Genomic DNA, 18196 nt, shown 5'->3' with positions numbered 1-18196 from the left:
TTAATATCTATTCTAATAGAACAGGTAATTGATAATCATAAAAATAATGTTCATTTTGTTTCACCAAAATGGCAAGTAATTTTTAACTTAAAAGATTATGTTGTTGAAAATGGCATTTGTGGAAAAAAAAAGAAAGAAAGAAAATGGCATTTGTGTGTGTTGTGTGAGTGGCTTAGATTGCCTTAATACACACTTAATAGAGTGTATCAGAACTCTTTACAAATAACACACCTTTGGCCCTGGCAATTCCAATTCAAAGAATTTCCCTAAGAAATTAAGTCTAGTCAATTAACACAATTCTTATTTTGTTATAAGAAGATCCTACAGTGTGTGTAAAAGCAAAAATAATAGAATTAAGATTCACACCTATACATCAAAGTGATACAATAAAAATAGTGTCATAGAAAATTGTATCATTCTATGTTGTAAAATGGAAAACAATGTAGAAAACTGTAGCGCAATCCAGCTTGCACGTGTGTGAAGTGCATATGTGCGCACACGCATGCAGGAAGTGTGCCCAAGTTCATTTTATTTTCACAGGACCGCCCCCCCTCTACTTTGAGATGTGTTTCCACATTTTTAACAGGAGCAGCCTGGTTGTAGCTACGGTTAATTGGTCTAGGAGTGGATTTTCCATCAGGTTGGGCAGCCTCTCCTTAGAAATCTGAACTTGGAACTGGAAGAGCGCAGCTTTAGGCTGGCTGCTGACTTGAATGAAGGAATTGAGAAAACCTAAAAAGATGTTGTCAGTGACTGTTTTAGGCATCATGGACACAATAAGCCAATTTTCAGGAATTCAGAGGATTAAAACAGATGTGCAGGGGAGCAATTGTGAATGAGGGAGGAAGGGAGGACAAAACTGAATGGCCTTTCTGGATTTCCTTAAAAATGTCTCTAGCTCTAGTCCATTCTGGAGGCCCAGCTGAATAAAGTAAAATTAATGATAGCTAGCATTTGGTGAGCACTTAATGTGTGTCTCGTGTAATTCTCACAATGGTCCTATGGATGTTTCTATTCTAATTCACATTTTTACACATGGGGAAAATGGGCCAACTTTTCCTAAAATCCTTACCTAGTGCATTTGCTCTTACAGAAGCAGCCAGATCTCTCCTCTCCAGTTCCCTTTCCCACCTTCTCTTCACTGTCTACCCACCCCCAACTTTGCCCTTCAGGCCATCTTTGCTCTCCCAGGTAGAGCTTCCATCTGGCTTCCCTATATTTGTATAACTGCAATGTCCGGAAGGAATTGCATTTGACTAACAGATGTGGTACATGGACTTGAACACTGGAATGTTGGTTCCGCTCACAATGTCAGGCCAAAAATTACTGTGAATTTCTCTCTTTCCCCTCTGTGGCCTCCAGGGGCTGCTTCACAGACCTGTCTCATCTACATTCCAACCAAAAGTCCAGAGCAGGGGCTGGACTCGAAAAAAGTATATTTTGTGTTTTAGGACAGGAAATACCAAAATGAGTTTGGAATATCTTGTTATTGCCAGAACACAAAATACTTTCAAAGACTTTTGATGACAAGTTAAGTTATGTCTAGTTAGGAATTTTATCTAGAAAGAAATTTTGTAATCATTGTATTATTTTGTGTACTGTTTCTTATTTTTTTAAGGTGCATAGAGACTGACATATTAGCAGAAACTCAAGAAGATACAGATAATCAAGTTTGGAGACAGTGTTCCAATGTTTAAATGATAGTATTACATTTAGATTGTGTGTGCTGGGGTTTAGTAAGATTTAATAAACATTTTAGTTTTAAGTGTAAGAGTTTAATTATATTAGAAAATGTAAGACTAATTTGGCTTTTCGAAGGTCTGAAGAAAATCAGTTAAAGGTTTATTGTAATTTGGAATTTCTTTTTTTCTTTCTTTCTTTTCTTTTTTCTTTTTTTTTTTTTTTGAGAGAGAGAGAGAGAGAGAGAGAGAGAGAATTGTTTTTAATATTTATTTTTTAGTTTTTGGCGGACACAACATCTTTGTTTGTATGTGGTACTGAGGATCGAACCCGGGCCGCACGCATGCCAGGCGAGCGCGCTACCGCTTGAGCCACATCCCCAGCCCAATAATTTGGAATTTCTAAAACTAAAAGTTTGATAAATATTTAGGTGTACTTTTTCAAATTTGTAAGCCAGTTGGGAATTCATCAAAACATAAAATTTAGCTGGGTGCAGTGATGCATGCCTATAGTCCCAGAGACTCAGGAGGCAGAGGCAGGAGGATCACATGTTTGAGAACAGCCCCAATACATTAGCTAGGCCCTTAGCAAGATCCTGTCTCAATATTAAAAAATAAAAAGGGCTGGGCATGTAGCTCAGTGTTAGAGCACCCCTAGGTTCAATCCCAGGTAACTCCAATAAACAAAATGTAAAATTAGGTGATAAACTATTAGCAAAATTAATGGGTTTGTAAATAAGATAACACAAATTTTAAAACTTCAAAATTGTTTTAAAATATAAATGTATGAAATATAAGTGGCAAGCAAGTATTTATTTCTTTTGCACAAAATCTCTGAAGACATTAAAGGATTCAGTGGACGTTTTGCATGTAGGTGTATCAGAGTAGGCTAAGTTACTCTGTGTTAACAAGCGACTCCAACCGTCTCAGTGGGTTACAGTGACCCAAGTCCAGTTCGTGGGCTCTCTGCAGCTCTACTCTGAGCTCTACTCTGGGACTGATGCTGCAGTCTCTATTGGGATACTTTTGATTACATGGGAGAGAAAGAATGGTATAACCATGTGATGATTCTTACAGCTATGGCACACATCACTTCTGTTGTCACTGCATTGTCAAAGCAAATGTCATGATTACTCCTGAGGTCAACTGGGTGGAGTAGATATTCAATCCTCAAGGAAGGGCTCAAGTCACAGACTCAAGGCTGCTGCAGAGAGAAGGAAGTTTTATTCTCCCCCAAGGTGGGGCAGCAGATATTTTGGACAATGATACAATCCACCTTAATAGGGATTAAGGAAGTTTTAAAAAGTTATTATTTTTTCCCTGGTATGTGCTATCAATATGTCTTAACTTTCAGAAGGCAATCGCTTTTGGGCATTAGAATTCTGTGATTTTGCTTTCTTTGAAAATTTTTACAATGAATATCTCTCTATTTTGCAGCCAGATCAAAGTTTGCTAATCAAAACTTTAAAAAAATTCTTTTGTAATCAGATTAAAATTGTAAACTTCCCTGGGACAAGAAAGGTAGTGGGTAGCTAATTTGTAGTTTTTCATACAGGAAAAGTGGCATATGTAGAATGATACTTAAAAAAAAAAAGCATAATCCCAGTAGCTAGAGAGCCTGAAGCAGGATGATCAAAGGTTCAAGGCCAGCCTCAACTATTTATCAAGGTCCTAAGTAATTTAGCAAGACCTTGTCTTAAAATAAAATCTAAAAAAGGGCTAGGTATGTGGTTCAGGGATTAAGAGCACCTGGATTCAATCCCTAGTACCAAAAAATAAAATAAAATAAAAAATAAATGCATCTTACAAAATTGAAGTTAAAAATATTTATTTGAATGTATCTGTTCATGTCAGCTTCAGAAGACTATGAAATGGAGTGTTTGTTAAACTCATCAATGGTGACTGTTGGTCAGCTGGGTAGGGAAAGGCTGCTTGCATTACAGGATACATTCTTCTGTGGTTATCTGAGTGATGTCATGGAGTTCTGATTTATGTCACCAGGGAAGATTATATTTCTCTTTGGCAGGAAACTTACAATTTGGACTTTACTGTGTATTGTCAGAGTAAAACTTCTGTGTTTAGTTGACTCTTCATTTGCTTCTGATTTTATACTTAGTACCAATTTTACAGTCAGGACCCATCTTACTGAGAAATCAGCTTTTTATAATCCAAATTGGATCTGCAACTAGTTGGCTGTTGCTGTCCCAGTTCTGCTTGTTGGGCAATATTAAATCAGATTTTGATTCTTCCCTTTTCCTCCTCTCATTTTGGCTTTTCGGTGTATCAATTGAATGTTCAGAGTGATGACTCTGAAGTGCTCTTATCTTCCTTTGTCCCATAGACATTAAAAAAACAAATCACTAGGCTACACTGATGAGTCATAAGCTCCTCTCCCTTCAGACAGAATTTTAAAAAAATTTTTTAAATTTTTTGTTGTAATTAGACACAATACTTTTCTTTCTTTTTTTTTTTTTAATGTGGTGCTGAGGATCCAACCCAGGGCCTTGCACCTGCTAGGTGAGCACTGTACACTGAGCCACAACCCCAGCCTGTTCAGACAGAATGTCTGATCTGAACAAACTTGAGTTCATATTTGTAGGAAGGGTCTTGATTCAGGCTTGTGGTTTTGCCAAGTAAATAGTGACAAAATCTGTGACTTTCTCACATTTTCTTTCTGTTATTTCAAGTCATAACTCATTTACGTATTTCCCCTCCCCACTCCACCTCATCCCACCCACTTTCCATATACAAGGCTGCTATCTTAGGCCACCTGTGTGATTCCAAGGTTACTGCAACAACTGCCTGTCTGAAGGGGCAAAATTGAGACGTATGCAGTCAAGGGGAGAAATAAAGAATGTCCACGTGCTTCTGCCCCTTTCAATGTTTTATTCACTCAAATTACTCCATACAATTTCACTCTATAGGTTCTTAATCAAGAAAACCCACAATCCTTAATGCTAGGCACTGCAATAGACATAAGCAATTCACAGCATACAATTCTAGGTTAATTCTAAGCACTGTAAAACACACTTAATCATGACAGGCTAATGACAGACATTTCCTCTGCATGTTAAGTTCAAAAGTCTTAAGCCTTAGGCTTTATGTCCAGCAGATGCACACTCACTCAGACCAAGGTGACCAGGTCAGGAATCAAGGCAGGCTTTTCCTGACGTGGAATGGACGACTGGTTGAGGAGGGGGTCGCAGGGAGGAGTTGCGGCTCTCACCAAGGACCAGATGAGGCGGTAGAGTTTGAGAGCCATGAGGATTATGCAGAGGCTCAGGAAACGATGACAAGTGATGGGATGTCAGGTCCTCATTAGGCTCTCCTTGTTTCGGCTGGCTGAATCCTTATTCACTTGCTCTATTACTTACACTAAATTTGGGGGGTTTTGACCCCGCTTTCAATCCTTATCAGCTATTACTGAATTTCTCCATGACATCATTTACCCTAGGGTCAGAAACATCTGGTCTGGTGGTCTCCACCCTGATCTTCTCGCTTTTCCCTCTAATCAGGCGAGGACAGCCTGCCAGGGGCTTCATCTGTTTAACAGGGTGAGGGAAAGTAACATGTTTGAGGTCATTCTGGAGGGCTCTGTGGGTGTGCCTGGTGAGACTGCAGGTTTCAAACTGGAGTTTTTAAAATGGAGTAGCTTAGGCTCAGGCCTATAGCCATCCTAACACTGCCCAACTGAGTCTCCCCATCTCCAGACACCCTCAATCTATTCTCAGCCACGATAAACTTTGGTTTCCCCCAAACACCCTTTCTTGGCAGTGAACATTCCTTCTGCCTGGAACACTCTTTCTTCACTTGTTTCTATCAACTTCCCTGATTTTCAAGATCCCTCTCAGGCATCACATTCTCTAGGAAACATTTCTTGGCAGCCACATCCTCAACCCAGCTCTTGATCTGATTTAGGTTAGAGACTGAGCACAGCACTTCTCACAGTATATTAATTGTTCACTTATGTGGTGTGCTCTCCCTGCCGCAGCCTGAGAGCAGAGATTGTGGTTCTGATTTTCCTTTACTTTGTGTTCTTATCCCCTAACATAAGACTGGATGCACTAACTGGATAAATGGTGCCTTCATAAGGAAAATCAGTAACTAGACCATGCTGGTCAGTGACACTGGTACGCTAGAAGATGTGGAGTCTATTAACTACGTGGTCACTGTCTCACTATGACATCAGGAAAGGGGTGGCCTCCTGTTGGGTTGTCTGCCTGCCTATATATATATATATATTTTTTTTTTTTTTTTGAGTGGGGGACAGTCCTCTTCTCCCCTCCCCTCCACAGGAATGGACTTCTGATTGCTAGGTTTATAACAGGAGTGCTGGCAACCACTCTGCTCTGGGGTGGGGGCTGGGCACTTAGTGAATTTGTTTACGATGTCACTCAACTCAAGGTCTGCAGAATCAGGACCCAGAATTATCCTTCTCAGGTGTCCATACAAGCACAAGCCCTATCCATGCTCATGTTTTCTGCCATTTGGATCAGAGAGAAGTCTGTTTGCAAGAAGACAGATTCAAGAACATTATCTGAGAGAAGATGCAAGAGAAAAGAGCTGTGATTGCTTTTCCAGGCTCTGGTTCTAGGGTCTTCCCATGGCCCGGCCACTTTCTTTGAGGTTGCATGAAACACTCCTGCAGCCTTTTATGAGATTTCCTTATATCTCTGAGCCCTAAATCTGCCTGAAAAATAAGGACTGGGGGAATAAATGAAGATCATCCAAGTGAGAACAGATTATTTGGAGGTTACTATAGCAAGAGAGTCAACCACCATCTCTTTCACTTAGCAGAGTCTTGAAAGGCAGGCTGAGGAGCAGGAAGGCATTATCATAGGAAGAGGGAAGGTTTAGAAATTCCTTGATTAGAGGTCATTGGCCCAGGGGAAGCTGAAGTAAGTCAGCCAGCAGTGAAGCATTCTATGTGATTGATTAGAAGAACATTTTTTGCTTTCTCTGGTTAGTTCACAGTTGGAAGGGAAAGTGTCAATCATTCATAAGTGCTGGCCTTCATGGGCCTATTACTACAAGCATTACACTGTTTGGCCTCCTGGAGCAGTTGCTGCAGATAGTAGGTTGGCTTCTACCCTAGTTGCTACAGGTTGCAGCTCTGAGTTCTATAATATATATAACCTGGTCATTTGTATATTTGGTGTCTCATGACAAACCTCTGTTGCCTTCCTTCATGGGGAAGGTTTTAAAAAATTTTTAGATGTACTTGATTAAGGGTACAATTATGCTGGAACACTTTCTGCTTTTGGAGGGAGGATGTTTTAGGATAAGAAGTATAATGTGTGGCTTTTATTTGGAAGTGAGGAGGGAGGGTGAACATTTCCTGACTACCTATTGGTTATAAAAAAAATTAGAACCTAAAGGTATTTGACCTTATTATGTCATTTGAAAAACATCCAAGGCAGGTGTTATGGTTGATGGGTGGTTTTCTTTTACCCAATGCATTAGGCACCCAGGCTCCTTCCATATTGTAGCTCCCCCAATTCCCTGGGGCCTGTCACTTGCATCAAATCATGCAAGGTGAAAGAGAACATGGAGACGCATATCTATTCTTTAAACCTTTGCCCAGAAAAGGCACCATAACTTATATCTTATATTCCCTTGGTGAGAACTAGTCACTTGGTCATGCTCAGTTGCAAAGAAGGCTGGGAAATATAATCTAGCCATGTATCAGTGAAGAAGTGTAAGTGGGTTGCTGAACAGAAGCATCTTCTGCTTCAATCTCTATGCACTGGCACTTACGTGATTCTCATTTAATTAACAACAACACTTGATGTAAATTATTCTGACTTTTTTAGAAGAGGAAGCTGAAATCCAGAGAAGTCAAGTAACTTGCCAAAGTCCCAACTATTATATGAAGGACCTTAATACTGTCTGAATCCCAAACTCTTACTCTCCATATTGGCTTTGTAGGTAGAATGCCTGGAGCTCAGGTCCATGCCCAGGGATGGGTTGAGTTATGATATGATTATGGTTGGCTTTCTCCAATGAATCAGAATTACCTCAGGGGCTTGTTTAAAATGGTTCATTCCTATTTCCACCCCAGTAAAGCTTTATTCAGCTAGTCCGGTTGAAGGCCAGAAATCTGCATTTAAACCATCTCCCTAGGATATTCAGAGGTGCTGCAATGTTGGTAATAGATTAGAGCAGCTAGCCCTTCTGGGACAGGGGAAATGAGTAGGTGAATTCCTAGCTGTGGTCTGGAAAGGTGCCCCTCAATAGGATTTAGGGGTCATGCTCTGTGAAATGCTGGAGCTTCTCCAGAATATCTGCTCTCCTATCCCAGAAATGAAGTCACCAGGAGAGCTTTCAAGGGATGATGAGTACAGATGGTTCTATGCCTGCCCTAGTGGCCCTATTCTCTGTCCAAAGTCCACTCAGCTTTTCCACACAATGTTCAGGCTGAGGTCAATATTGAAACCTTCTAATAGCTTCCTTTAGATTCCTGGAGAATTTGAACTCAACTTTCGTAATCCCCATGTAATCCACGTAATTAGTGGCAGTAACTGTCTAGGCCACCTGTTCAGCCACTTTGTCATCCTGTCTTCACTGAAGAGGGACTGTCTGCAGACTTGTGTTAGATCTGCAAAGGAAGCAAATAGATGGTGCCTGCTCTCACAGCTTGCAGCCTAGGAGGGTAAGCTACCATTGATTGAGTACCTCTGTCATATTAACTTGTTTAATTCCCACAAACAACACTGAGGAATGAGTATTGCTGGCTCTTTTCCAGAAGCTGAGGTTCAAAGATGTTAAGTAATTAATAAAGGTGACTGTTGCTGTTTAGATCTGCAAAGCCCCACAAAGGCCCATGTGTGAAAGACTTGGTCTCCAGATGGTGGCATGATTGGAAGGTGGTGGAAACTTCAGGAGGTGGGGCCTAGTGGAAGGAAGTTAGGTCTTTGGGGGATATTGGAACACTGGTCACTTCCTCTTTCACTTTGCTTCTTGGCTACCATGAGGTAAGCAGCTTTGTTCCACCACACACTCCCTGCCATGATGTTCTGCTTTGCCACAGGTTCAGAAGCAACACAGCTTACCATAGACCAAAATATCTGAAACTGTAAGCCAAAATAAACCTTGCCACTTTCTAAATTGATTTGTCTTAGGTGTTTGTTAGGGCAACAGAAACTGATTAACATAGTAACCCAAGTGATGGATTTGGGATAGGTGCCAGGTATTCAAATCCAAGTCAGTTTTCTTCTCAAGTCCATGCTCCTAGTTACCATGAGTAGTGGGCTTAATGGTGGAGCAATGAACTGAGTGTATTACCCCCAATTCTTTAAGTTGAAGTTTTAACCCCTAATCCATCCCACTGTTTGAGAGATGATTAGGTCATGAGAGGGAAACCCTCATAAATGCGATTAGTGTCCTTATAAAAGAGACCCCATAGAGATCCCTGACCCTTTCCACCATGAGGACACGGTGAAAGGACCAGTGGCATATGAATCAGCAAGTGGGCCTTCACCATACACCAAATCTGCTGATGTTATGGTTTTGGACTTACTAGCCTCCAGTACTATAAGGAACACATTTCTGGTACTCAGTCTCTGGTACTTTGTTATAGCTGCCTGAAAAGACTAAGATTTGGTGGCTCCCAAAAACATATGCCTATATTCTAGTCCCGGATCTATAAATGTTAACATTGCAGATATAATGAGGATCTTTAAATGATGACATCATCGTGGATTATCTATTGGGTGACTAGTATCCTTATAAAAGACCACAGTAGAGAAAAAGATAGAGAATAGAAGGTAATATAAACAATATACAGAGATTGGACAGATGGAGCTACAAGCCAAGGAATGCTGCCAGCCACCAGAAGCTCCAAGTAGCTAGGAGTAGATTGTCCCCCAGAGCCTCTGGAGGGAACACAGCCCTGTAGGCAACTTGATTTCAGCCTTCTGGCCTCCAGAACTGTGAGATAATAAATTTGTTATAAGTCATCAGTTTGTGTTTATTTGCTATTAGCCTCAGGAGAGCAAACACTAATAGTTATAAAGCAAACACTAATACACTGTGCTTGCTTTATAAATTAAAATCACCAGGGATCATATAATTCAAGGCCACAGTGTAGTGAAGTGTGCTGACAGATGATAAGAAAAACTAAAAGTCAGAGAAAGAGATCACTGAAATTGGGGACAGTTGGTCCTAGGTAATTATCAGTTGGTGTTTGTTCCTTTCTCTTCTTTGTGTTAGACTTACATCATCACCATTACCCTACTATAGAGCATTTAATATGCACTAGGTCCCAGGTTAACCACTCTACCTGAATCCACCAATCTATGAGATAGGTACGAGTATTAGCCTGTTTTACAAATGGAGAAACTGAGGCTCAGAGAGTAAGTGACAGAGGAGAGGAATGTTGGCCTGTCTTACTCTGGAGTCTTGGCTTAAGCATTTCCTTACATAGTCTTCCCTTTCACTTTGTTCCTCATGCAAAATATTCATCCTTGTAGTGAAAAACCCTGCAATTGCAGGTGACCAGAGCTGGAGAGTCACAGTTTCTGTTGTGATCCACTTTATGTTGCTGTGACCAAAATCTTGATAAACCAAGCATGGTGGCACACGTTTGTAATCCCAGTGGCTCAGGAGGCTCAGGGAGGAGGATGGTGAGTTCAAAGCCAGCCTCAGCAAAAGGGAGGTGCTAAGCAACTCAGTGTGGCCCTGTCTTTAAATAGGGCTGGGGATGTATCTCAGTGGTTGAGTGCCCCAGAGTTCAATCCCCAGGAACCTCCCCCAAAAAACAAGTTAGAGGAGGAAAAGTTTATTTTGATTCATGGTTTCAAAGGTTCAGTCCATGGTCAGCTGACTCCATAGCTCTAGGCTGGAGGTGAGGCAGAACATCATGGTGGAAGAAAGATACTCAATTCATGACAGCCAGGAAGCAGAGAGCCTGAGTACAGGGTGCCAGAGATTATCTATCCCCAAGGGCATGCCCCCACTTCCTCCAGTCACATCCTAACTATCTACAGATACCACCCATTAATCCATCAAATGGATTAATCCCTGATTAGGTCACAGCTCTCACAACCTGATCATTTCACCTCTGAACCTTCCTGCATTGTTTCAAACATGAGTTTTCAGGGATCACTTCATATCCAAACCACAATGTTCTCCATAAACCTGAATCCTCTTGTTTACAGCATCTCCCTCCAGATCCAAGCAGGCCTGGCCCAAGGGATGTAGTTCATGAATGAGCTCATGTGCAGAACGGGATGACAGCCGAGCTCTGATCATTTGGGGGTCACTGGAGGAGAATGTCATCCTATTGGCAAGGGAGCCATTAGTTTCTGAGCTCTGTTACTTAGTATCCACCCACCTTGAGGGGAAAAGCAGGTATACACTGACTTTTACACCTTCTCTCACCATGGAGTCCTGGGTGTGACGATGGTGGGGCATGGAGATATGACACACAAGTCCCTGAGATAGGAATGGAGAATTTGAATGGAAGTTTCTGATGACATTCATAGCAATCAGAACTGATGGTTCTGTCTCACTCTCTGTCCAGTAAGGGGAGGGAGACTCAGGGCTAGAATTTCTATTCCTTCTATTTCTTCCTCAGAAAATCCATGTTATTGACTTAGGCCCAGGTAGAACATCCACAGTGCAAAATGGAATGGAAAGTCTGGCCTTTCTGACAGGAAAACTTGGTTTTAGGCTTTTAAAAGTTGATTGAATACAGCTTGTGCAAAGAGGAACGAGACAAGATGGCGTGCCAGAGAGGCCAAAGGGAAGGGACCTATTTTTATACTCCCCACATTGATCCATCAGCCTCAGCCTCACCCAGCCTGGGTTTCCTGGACAAGACCAGATTGATGGTTGATTTCTTTTACGTGTGAGCATAACAGACGTCTTCTTTCCTTTTCAATGTTGAATTAACTTTGTGCGTAAAAGATTTCCCTCCTTTCTATAATATCCCCATTGTTAGCAGTGGTAGAAATCCCACTAAACGTTTGTTAAAGAAGCCTTGCTTGCAGAGGATACCTCCACTTGGACTCTATTTTTTGTACTCTCTTGCCTGGCCCTCATAAATACAATTGGATTTAAATTACTAAATGTCACCACACTGATATTAGACCTTAAAAGAAGTAAATGTAGAATGACAAAATTATATATTTTATGCAGTTATGAGTTATGCAGTTAACTCAGAAAAATTTTTACTCCTTCATTCAACAAAATTGTGTTGACTACCTTCATTTGTGAAATTTGGGGATTATGAAAAGGAATGAGGTCTGCCCTAACTTGCTCAAAGTCTAGTTGCAGAAAACAGAAAACAAAAATTACAACATGGTGTCATTTGTATTACAGCCTAAAGAGGTACATACTGAAAACTGAAAATTCAAAAAAGATTGGGTTAGTAATAAACAAGTGAGAAATATTAGAGGGTTATTCTTAATCCGCTAATATCATTGAAGAAAATTTTACAACACGTGTCTTGGTTCCTGAGTTGGGGATTGAGCAAGGCTGGGCAAGACCTGGGGTTGCATTTAAGTGACAGAATTTATTTCCAGTTCACCCTGGCAGAAATGATCCTTGGCAGCATTTTGTCTTCTTAATCCCTCTCTCTGCTGAAAACTGTCAATAAAAACAGCAACCACACTGAAATTGAGAGACACTTCTTTAGAACATCAGGTGTGTAACAATTGAATGTAGGGACTGGGTGTCTCAGCTCCTCCTAATTACGGGAGCTGTGGCATCAAGCCCACATGATGGGCACTTGGATGAACTCTGTTTTCTTTCCCCTCGTTTATGGTGGATAACTTTGGAGACATACTTTTCTTCTCTACAAAATGGGACTTATGCACTTCCACCTCACTCACTTGAAATCCTGGCTTGTGACTCCTAGGCAGGGTCACTTGTTAAGAAGCTTTTGTGCATGGCCAACATTTTGACTAGGCAAAAGCATTTAGCTTCGGTTAGTTAATCTGTTCAAATCCATTTCTTTTAACTTAGCATAGAGAAGGTGGCTAAAGAAATGGGGCCCAGGACAGGTAATTGTTAATTGAGGAAGGATACTGAGAACACTGGGTTGTCGTAAGGGCAGCACCCAGAAATAGGAGTTTGAGTGGAAATACTTGGAGTCCAATAACAAAGGCAACTGTCATGGGGAACCATGACAATAGCATGGTGGCCACAGCATGCCAGAGGCCATGGGTGGGTACCATCCTGTAGTGATGCATACTACCTTTAGACTTGTTCTCGCTCCTTAAAATGCACACATTGAGGATGCTTATAGACTGTCCACAGAGGAAGAAACCTGAATGGCTGCTAAACATAAAAAAAAAAAAAATACTGAGCCACAGTGTACTTTCACTAAACAAAGTGCAGGCTGGAAAGCATGCTATCTTTAACCTACCAAATTGGGAAAGAATAAAAGAAGATATGCTACAGGGGGATGGATTCAGTAAAGTGTTCTGGAATCAATTCAGTATCTATCAGAAATTTTAGGGGTATTCTAACTCTTCACTCCAGTATCTCATTCTCAGAAATGTATCCTAAGGAAATAGAGATCATAGGGGTAGAGATTTCAGTAGAAAGATGACCAGAATAAAATGATTTGAATTAGGATGGGAAAAAAAAGTAATGCCCCCAATAGGGGTAAGTGGTAATAGTGGCAAATCCTAAATAGGCAGTGGTGTAGGCCTATAGTTGCAACGACTCAGGAGGTTGAGACAGGAGGATCATGAGTTCAAATTCAGCTTCAGCTAAAAGCAAGGTGCTAAGCAACTCAGTGAGACCCCATCTCTAAATTAAAAAAATACAAAATAGGGCTGGGGAATGTGGCTCAGTGGGTGAGTGCCCCTGAGTTCAATCCCCAATACACCCCTTACCCCCCACCCAAAATAATGGCAAATCCTTAGGATACCAATTATATCACTATTAGAAATCAAAGAGTTATTAACATGGATAAATGGTTTTTCTCCAATGTTAATATTAGGGAGTTTGGGAGTCCAATGTATAATTCTATACAGATCACAAATATGCTTGTAAAAAATTGGAAGGGCATTTTCCAAAATGCTCAAACTGATCATTTCCGAGTGGTAGGATTATAAGATTATTCCTATCTTTGTACTTTTCAACATTTTCTAAATATTCTAAAATGAGTTGTATGACTATAATTGGGGGGGGGGGGCAGGAAGATGTCACTAAAAAATGATGGCACCTGATCAGCTGCTGCCTGTACTCTTTGTCTTTGGCAAAAGACAGATTTCATGAGTCTAGAGGCCCTGCCAGGAAAAGTGCAATTAACCAGAAGGAATCTACCCTGGGGCCTGGCCAGATCCTGCAGGAGGGCGAGACGGTACAGAGAAGCGCCCGTGTTGGTGGTTCGGGTGTTTTCAGGTGCATTTCCAAATTGAGCTGTGACTACTTATGAATTCCCAGGGGCCTAACTGTAGATTAATTGCTGGTGCTGGCCTGAAAGCCCAGCTAAATGCCACCTTGATTCTGGAGCTGTATGCCCAATGCTGCTCAAAGTGTGAGGGGACCTGGCTTCATCATCTGCCTCTGAACAGCTCTGAGCAGCCTGGGGGAATAACACACTTGACTCTCATCAAGTGAGAGTCCAGGTTTCTACTTAAATAAACTTGAAACAAAAATTCCCTCCTGCTGTACTGTCTAGCACTTTCTGCCTCTGATCAGAGACATCTGCATCATCAGGGAGCTGGTGAGGCAGACAGAAGCTGAGACCCTCTCCTCCCACGTGTGCACTCTCCTGGGTGAAGGCAGAGTCACCGAGTTGGAAGCAAGGCTGAACTCATTTTTCAGGGGGTTGAACTGCAGACTGGGCTGGAGGGGAGAGCAGGGAGGAGGAGCAGGCGAGAGTGGGAGCCTGGGAGAAAGTTCAATCAGGTGGGAGGGAAGTAGAAGTGGCTCCCAAAGACAGTCAAGGGCAGCTGAATAGAGCACTGACCAGTGGCTCACTTCTGCTACTTAGGGCAAAAGAAGCCAGACTATAGTTTTTTCCTGGACAACCTCCTCTAGGAATGTGAGGGCCTTGTGGATAGTCTCTCCCTGTCCCTCACAGGATCCCTGGAGCTTGGTAGGACGCACAAGTTCTTATTTTAATTTTCCAGATGGTTTTATGGGGCAGGGCAGGGGGGAGCCTGGGAAGTTGCCAGCTGACTGAGGGCTCTCTCCTCGCTCTAGTGGTGCCAGCTGGTTCTCAGGCCAACTGTGAGGGTTGTGCCCAGGTTCGCATCATTCCAGGTCCCTGGAGGGTTGCCAGGAATTGGGCTGTTGGGTTTTCTCATCACAGCCGAGGCCTTGCCTCAGGGCTTCTCAGACAGACAGAGACCTGTCTTTTCTTCCCTCCCCTCCCCTCCCCTCCCCTCCCCTTCTCTTCCCTCTCTTTATTTCTTCTCCCCCGCCCCTTTCTGCCTATTTTGTTCTTTCTTCCCAGATTCATTAAGGTATAATTGGTGAACATGTGCCACTTTGATTAGGGGAGAAGTGGTTCCCAATATATTGAAAGTTGTTAGAATTGTTAAACAAGCAGCAAGATGTTACAGTTTATTTTTTTCAAACAATGTTTACATTTGGAAAATAAGAACTTAAACACACACGACATGAATATGGATGTAGCCCTCATTCTCTGCCGTAACAATGTACTACAGACTGGTGCTTAAACAACAAAATGAATCGTCTCACAGTCATGGTGGCCAGAAATCCAAGATGGAGGAGTTGTCAGGGTTGAGACCTTTCTCTTTGGCTTGCAGATGGCCGTTTTCTCCACATGTCTTTACAGGGTCTTCCCTCTCTGCTGGGGTTAAATTTTCCTCCTCTTAAAAAAGTACCAGTCCTAGTGGATTGGGATAAACCCTAATGACCTCACTTTAACTTAATTATCTCTTAAACCTATCTTTCAAATGCAGTCCCATTCCTAAGTACTGGAGGTTAGGTCTTCAACACATGAATTTGGAGTGGGAGTAATGAAAGGAAAGTGACCACAACACTTGGAGCAACCAAGAGATCTTTATTGCAGCAGTGCAAAAGAAGAGAGAGAGAGAGAGAGAGAGAGAGAGAGAGAGAGAGAGAGAGAGAGAGAGAGAGAGTGCCCAGCAGGGGAAGGTTTTTATAGCCCTTCTGTTGTGCTGCCTAAATCTAATAGGGTCTCTGGGTTTGCAAGCTGCCTTGTTGGCACAAGCGGGGTTAAGTGTTCAGCATTGGGGGGGGGGTGTTAAGTGGTCAGCCTTGAGCTGGGGGTTGAGTGTTCAGCCTTGAGCTCTGGCTTGAGCATTTGGACCTGATGCAAACAGGTGATAAAGAACCAGACAGAGGGGGTTTGAGTGGCCCAGTCACCCTGCAGCTAACTTTGTTTAACATACCCTGCAGACAACTTAGTTCAGCCTGTCCTGCACCTAACAGGTAGGGCTGGGTGACACAACTCATTACAAACACCATTTGGAAATAGCATCAAAAATCTAGCCAGATGCGGTGGCGCATGCCTATAATCCCAGTGGCTCAGAAGGCTGAGGCAGGTGGATCGAAAGTTCAAAGCCAGTCTCAGCAATGGCCAGGCACTAAGTGACTCAGTGAAACCCTGTCTCTAAATAAAATGCAAAATAGGGCTAGGGGTGTGGCTCAGTGGTCAAGTACCCCTGAGTTCAATCCCTGGTAACAAAAACAAAACAAAACAAACAAACAAACAAAAAAACCCTAAAATAAAGCTTCTCATGCCTATAAAGCCCAGGCTTAATGGCCTTCCTGCTCCACTCATGTCTATGTCCTAGACCTTTACGATGTTCAAGTGGAAAGCAGGAGATGCCTGGCTTTTCCTTTGTGTGTTATTCAGGCTGCTATAACAAAAGTACCACAAACTGGTGGTCTTTGAACAACAGAAATTTATTGGTCAGAGTTCTGCAGGCTGGAAAGTTCAAATTTAAGAGGTGGGTAGATTCAGTGTCTAGTGAGGGCTCACCCTCTGGTTCACAGATGTCACCATCTCACTAAGTCCTCACATGGTAGAATAGGTTAGCTAGCTCTCTTGGGTCTCTTGGGGTTTCTATTGAAGTAATCAAGTTAAAATGAGTTTTTTAGGTTCATTCCTAATCCAATAGACTGTTGTTTTTATAAAAAGGGGGAAATTTGGACCCAGAGGCAGACAAACTTAAAGGGAAGGTGATATGAAGAGACACCGGGAGAAGCTGGTCATCTCTAAACCAATTAGGGCACTAATTCCCTCCCTAGTCATTCCCAAAGGCCTTACTCCCAATACCATTGCCTTGGGAATTTGGACTTGAATATATAATTTTTTTTTTCATGCATTGAATCCATTGGGTGAATGGGGGTCTGGGTCAGGGAGACAGGTTCTCCATCCCTCTTGCCCTGCTCTGGCTGTTCCTTCCCTGTGAACCCACCTGGACTTTGAGCCCCAACGGATCCCAGCAACTTCCCCTTTGGTACAAAAGATTAGGGCTTGGCTTTAGCTGATACCCATAGCTGAGCATCATCTCCCCAGAGGTCAGGATTTTTTTTGTCCGTATACTTTGTTGCTCCTATGAAGAAGCCCTGCCCAACCTGGTATCTTCTGGCCCTGAAGATGTTCCTATAGTTCCAAATCCTGGAAGGATGTTCTAGAGAAATATTCAGTCATCACATAGTATAGGATCTCCCCAGTGTCTACCTGTGCCTGGGAACCAGCCCTTATAGATGAGCAAATTCTTCGCTTTCAAGTCTTCCTTCCTCCCCAAAGCCACCTGTTATGGGTTGAATTGTGTCTCCCTAACACAGAAAAAAAATCATATGTTCTAGCTCCCAGTACAAGAGAATGTGATTGTATTTGGAGAAGGGGTTTCTATCGAAGTAATCAAGTTAAAATGAGTTTTTTAGGTTCATTCCTAATCCAATAGACTGTTGTCAGGGAGAAGCTGGTCATCTCTAAACCAAGGTGCCCAGAACAGATTCCTCACAACCCTCAGGAGGAATTAATCCTGTAACATCATTTCCTAAATCTGTTCTACTGTTAAGACAATATGTTAACTCTTCTTCTATTTTTTTTTTTTTTTTTTTGGTACTGGGGATTGAACCAAGGAGTGCTCAACCATTGAGCCACATCCCCAGCCCCTTTTATTTTTTATTTTGAGACAGGGTCTCACTAAGTTGCTTAGGGCCTTGCTAACTTGCTGAAGCTGGCTTTGAATTCTGAATCCTCCTGCCTTAGACTCCTGAGTCTCTGGGATTAAGGCGTGTACCACCACCCCCATCTCTGTTTAAGGTACTCTGTTCCAACAGTCCTAGCCCACCAGTGCACTATCTGTGTGTGTGTGTGTGTGTTTTCCTGTTCGACCCCATTTTTTTTGTACCCTAGCTGCTTTCTGTTCTATCACATTTGGAGAACTTGACTTAGGCAAGAACTCTTATTTCTCAATGATGTCTAGTTTACTTCAGTGAACGTTTTGAATTCTCTTTAGTGATCATAAACTTCCTTAGGAAAAAAAATCAGGATTATGTTCCTTTTTTTTTGGCACAGGGGATTGAATCCAGGGGAGCTCTTTGCCTCT

Source organism: Marmota monax, unplaced genomic scaffold (genome assembly GCF_021218885.2).
Source record: "Marmota monax isolate L192 unplaced genomic scaffold, Marmota_monax_Labrador192_F-V1.1 WCK01_AAM20220418_F8-fsc00018, whole genome shotgun sequence".
Lineage (NCBI taxonomy): Eukaryota > Metazoa > Chordata > Mammalia > Rodentia > Sciuridae > Marmota > Marmota monax.
Note: the sequence above shows the minus strand (reverse complement) of the source record.